The sequence below is a fragment of the Xyrauchen texanus genome, chromosome 33, assembly GCF_025860055.1.
Source record: "Xyrauchen texanus isolate HMW12.3.18 chromosome 33, RBS_HiC_50CHRs, whole genome shotgun sequence".
NCBI classification, from domain to species: Eukaryota; Metazoa; Chordata; class Actinopteri; order Cypriniformes; family Catostomidae; genus Xyrauchen; species Xyrauchen texanus.
Window position 1 is genome coordinate 7672529 of NC_068308.1, and position 5932 is coordinate 7678460.

The following is a 5932-nucleotide window of genomic DNA, read 5'->3' on the forward strand; positions in this document are numbered from 1 at the left end:
TATAAAACAAACATTTATTTATTGTGACATTAGTGCTGCAGACATCAAGTGTCCACCAGAGGGCATCATGTGATAAATGGTGTATAAATGAAACATTTTTACACAAAGTTCACTTTAAAAAAAAAAAAAAAACTTTCAAAGTTTTTTCTTTTGTAAATGTTTTCAATATAATTTGTATGTCAGTAATAAATACTATTGTAAAACACACAAAACATTTTCCTTGTAGAGACAGACATACTAGGCTAGGATTTGATCTGAATTACAATTTCTTCTTTCCCTGCTTTTAGTTCATCCCTAATAATTCAAAACAATACAATGGAATGATAAATGATAATATAATGGAATAAAAAAATAAAAATACATTCTCAGCACATTTTTTTAAATTGACAGATTGGGATTGAGACAATTTGATTGAAAATTGCAGGATTAACCCTGACCTGCCTTGCTGCATATCCTGAACATTAACAATGAAATAAATAAATTATGTAATGCAGTTATGAGAACTTTTCATTTCTATGATTTTAGTTGGTCAATTTCAATCTGTTTTACTAATACAAATATACTGTATCAAGTAAAAATTCTAATGTTACAGTAAACAAAACACCACCCAATCTCTGAAGGGCAAAAGGGATGGTAGATATATCAAAACATATTAAATTATGCATTTATAATGTGTAATAATAAATAATGCATACATTTATTGCACACTTATTCAAATATTTCAATGTAATAATAGAAAAATCATTGCCATCATCATGCAGTAAATTTGGATTAATATAAAATGTAGCAGAGACAATTTTTAAACATTATTATTTGTATATGCAATGACAGATGGTAAACTACTTAGCAAAACAAACAAATTAACTGTGTGAAAGTCAACAGGAATGTGTGTATTTGTGTTATGAAGTCTTTTATATCATTGACAAACCTGAAGAAATAAAGATTCCCATATGACATATTACACTGTGACTTCTCTATGAATCGGCAGCAGTAAGTATTGATTGTCCTGGGGTGACAGTAACTAAATATTCCAGTGTACCAGTATCCACACAGCTCTTATACATAGCAGATCTCATTCTCCTTACTTCATTCTCACCATCAGCACCATTCTGTTACCTTATTTAGCAAATTATGGAAATTATGTAAATCATTCTCCTTAATCTATTAGATGAATATGAGCATATCTGAAGTTGCAGCTATGAAAAAAATAAATACACACATCCCACATCTTAACCAGTGACCACATTGATAGTTCTTGTATATTTTAAGCCCAGAAATAGTTGTGTTTTCATTCTAATGCATGATGCACACTTATCTGAAATTTGTGACTGATGGTATGTTCTGCTGAAGTATTGCTCTACAAATGTTGATTCTTTTGTATCTTAATAAAGGCTAATTAATAAATAATTTTATCATCTCTATTTTCCTGGTAATTTATTATACCAATTAACACACTCTCTACATTAGGGTGGGTATTATTAAAAAAACTTATTATAAATATTCTAAAAAAATATTATTATTAAAAATGTCACTGTTTTATTCTGTTAAATTCATATTTTTAAAGCTACTCAAGTTATTCAGCCAAAAGTGTTGAGTGGTTTTCTCGTTTCCTTGTTTATGTTAATAGCGTTTATATGACAGCCTACTAGACAGTGCTCAATTCAGTTACATGTACACTTCAAGTCCAACATTGTGATGTAAATACACTTTTTGTCCTGCTGTGTTCACTTTAGACCAAACTGACTAATGCCTCATAAAGATGGGCATTGGCAGAATTACGAAGTCTATTTGTTCATTTAGGTGCTTACCTGCATTAGCGCACAAACATTAGCCGCCTGTCAATCAAACAGTATGCTGCTACAGAAGTCAAAAAAATATATATTTGATCTAGATCAACCAACCAGCTTAAAAAAGTACAATTGATGGGAAAAACGTCTTAATTACAGTAACGTGAGTATTTGTAATTCGTCACTTTACACGCCTGCTCACACATGTTGTCAAACAGGAAATAACCCCAAATCTAATGGTCGTGCATGAAATGACCAGTTAACCACCTCTGCAAAAAGACCACTTAAGGGTAGAGGTTATGGGTAATAAAAGACACAGAGCCAAAGCTGGTTTACTTGTAAAGACCCTTGTGTTTGTGATTCTAACACTAGGGCATCTCATCTTAATCCAGGAACATTTCACACAAAGTCACAGTACTTTGCTGAGTTAACCCTATAAAATGTACAGAATGTATTTGGACCCAAAATGTACACAACAAGTGCCTTGCTAGATAATTCTGAAAATGACTTTATGACCTGTGATCACTTTTTTCACTAATTAATGATTATAGCCTGATATCCCCTTTAAAATATGTGTAGTGATTTGTAATCACTTATAACTATACAAATCGATGATTATAATCTTTAATCTTCTGTTATTCATGTCATTTTTACTAAGAATGGTAACTATTCAGGATAAAACGTCTCGGGTTACATGTGTAACCCTTGTTCCCTTAAAAAAGCGGAACGAGATGCTGCGCTGCTAAGCGCTACGGGGAACAACTCTAGCTGTGAACTGAGCTGAAATAGTGTGTGTAACACGTCAATGAACATTGACTGGAATTTATAGCCTCGGTTGATGTAATCATTAGATGCACCTGTGGCCAGGCTATAAATGGATACGTCACCAGGTGTCGTCAGATACTTCTTTTTGAAGAGCAGTCCTGGGATGTTCCGAGTAGTCCTGAGCAGTCCTGGGATGTTCGTTCCGCTTTTTTCAGGGAACAAGGGTTACACATGTAACCCGAGACGTTCCCTTTACAAAAAGCTTCACTTTGATGCTGCGCTGCTAAGCGCTACGGGGAACGCAATACCCACGCCGCCGCACTTGGGGCTGTCCGGACCCCTACGGTTGTGCAGTGTACTCACAAAAACGCGAGAGGTCTCAGACATGAGCTTGAGGTCATTCTGGTATTCTTTTTTTTAGATATATATATATATATATATATATATATATATATATATATATATATATATAATATTTTCTAAACAGAAGAGAGAAGAAAAAAGAGAACAAAGAGAACAAAGAGAACAACGTTCACTGCACACTGCCTAACTGATTCTAACTCCTAACAGAGGAAAGAAAGTTTTGACAGGGTTTGTGAAACACACAGAAACAGAATCGCTCAGAAAAAAGAGTTTCTGACGACACCTGGTGACGTATCCATTTATAGCCTGGCCACAGGTGCATCTAATGATTACATCAACCGAGGCTATAAATTCCAGTCAATGTTCATTGACGTGTTACACACACTATTTCAGCTCGGTTCACAGCTAGAGTTGTTCCCCGTAGCGCTTAAAGTGAAGCTTTTTGTAAAGGGAACACCTCATGTTTACAATCGCTGAAATTCTTTCTGCATTTCAGGAATGTTTTTGTTAATACATTTTTTATCAGTTGTATTCAATATATAAATGTTCAATTAAACAAGTACTATTTTGAGAGAGAATAGTCAAGAACCCTTTACACAGAGGATTGTAAGTCAACTTTGAAAAGGACAGACAATGTGACCATGTGACTCTGAAAAGTCACATCTGATTGGCTCAGAACACCTTTGGGGTGTGGGCAATTTCAGCTCAAAACTTTCCTACAAGGAGGGTCTTCTCTCTTCGGCTTTCTTCTCCACTCTTCACTTCCTCTGCAGCTCCTCATTCCTCCGCGCTTATGCCCTGGTGGCTTGCAGCCTCCATGCCATATAGAGTCCAAAGAAGCTCGGGGCACCAAATCAGGAGGAAGACTCTCACTCTCTGCTCTACGTTCACACACGTGACGGGAGTCGTGAGTCCTCCTTGCGGAAGGCCTCGCTTCAAAGCCGCACATCATCCATTTACACAACAGACAAAAAACAATCTACCATCATTACATTTTTACATTTTATGCATTTGGCAGACGCTTTTATCCAAAGCAACTTACAGTGCAATTATTACAAGGACAATCCCCCCGGAGCAACCTGGAGTTAAGTGCCTTGCTCAAGGACACAATGGTGGTGGCCATGGGGTTAGAACCTCTGACCTTCTGATTACCAGCCCTGTGCTTTAACCACTATGCCACCACCACTCATTAACAGAGGTCCCAAAACATAGACGGAAAAAAACTTTCTACTAAAAGCCCAAGAACCAAGTAAGGCAAGGAAACGTAACGACACGCAATTACATCTCCAGACTTTTGCTGAAAGTGCTGATGTTTTATTTAAATACTTTGGGTAAACCGATTGCAAATCGATTTAGACTTAAAGAAGGATAAATGGTTCTTAAGGCATTGTCTACAGACTCCATAATGTTCTCTACAGTTCTCTGTAATGGTCACTTCTTTCACATTCTGCCACTTTACTCACCAACCTGTTTCATGTTTTCATGTGTTAAATAATTTTTTTATGTTTAGAATAGCATTAAAGTCTTGTTTGTATTCAAATATAATTTGATTGTGGTATATTTTGATAAATAATCTCGTCACATGATTTTAAAAGATCTTGCTTCAAAGCTCATACCTAAAATATGTGTGTGATATTATTTTCAATAAGCCATGACAATAATATTGCTCCAATAAATGAATTAATCATAATTCCCTTATAAAGGTAATTATTTACAATAGAAATGGTGAGGGAATACAACATGACTTTGTATTACGATTTTAATGGTGGAGAATTTGATTCAGACAATTAATCAAATTATTTGAAATGTATCTTTCTTATAATGGTTGTTGAATGCGATTAATTCCATTATAAATGTCCCTATATAAAAATGATGTAGAATGCAGACAGTTTAGTTTAATTTCTAACACACATACTGTTCCTACAACTTCCATGACTTTTCAAATTGTTTGTAATTACTAAGTACTATTGTTTGTCTTTAATTTTCTTTTCATGAGAATGGTTTTCACACAAAAAGCACCATTCTTTTATGTTGAATTGTAGGAGTCTCAACCATATCTTGAATAACAACTTTGATTAAGTGTGAATAGTGAAAACATAGTGGAAAATGACACAAAATTTACTCAAAATGCACCAACATTGGCACTGATAATACAGATAGCAGACAAGTACAGAGACTATATTCTTTTCCTTCACTAAACATTCATCCATTTAAAAAATTCTAAAGTTTTGTAAAGAAATTAAATATAGGTACAAATTCTTGCTCTTAAGTGCCTGTTTTTTTATTTATTTATTGGCATTTAGGCCAAGTACAGTTTCCTGAGTAAACATCTCTAATGTGTGACCTCGTGAAGTGCTTTTAATCTCTCATAAGTTTGCCAATTCTGTGGCATGTCCTGACCTGTCACTCGCTCCACCTGTAACCACTCTTGAAACCTAAGCTCAACCCCTGTGTGGATACCTCCCACAGCAGCATGTGATTACATTTCTGGTCACACTTGCAGTCAACAGCATTAGCTGAATCCTGAACTGACACAGAAAGCCATTACATATGCTGTTTCCATTGAAGTCGAGTTATGTAATCAGATTTTAGCTTTAGAAAGATCTAGCTTGGATGTTTGTGTGTTGTTGGAGGATTAGCTGAGGATCAAAGAGTCACATAATAAAGCATGTCACAATTTTGTAAGAATTATTGATACAACTGTGGAGTTTTATGTAATATTATTTTTAAGATATTGAAATTAAAGTGTTAACGTATGTGATAAAATGTTTAATGTGTATTTTTTTTTAAAGATTCTGACATTTTATTCAGGTCAGTGTTAGTTATGAACACCTTTGTGTTGTGTTCGTGGACATAACACGGATGAACACACCACAAACACAAAACACACACACAAAAAATTTATTTTTGTGCAAAACAATCTCAGATGGGACCTTTAAAAAGTTGCATTCTCATGACTTGCTGAAGTACAGAATCAGTGGTTCCCTGGCAATGTGCTGCATTTCTGTCTTACCGGA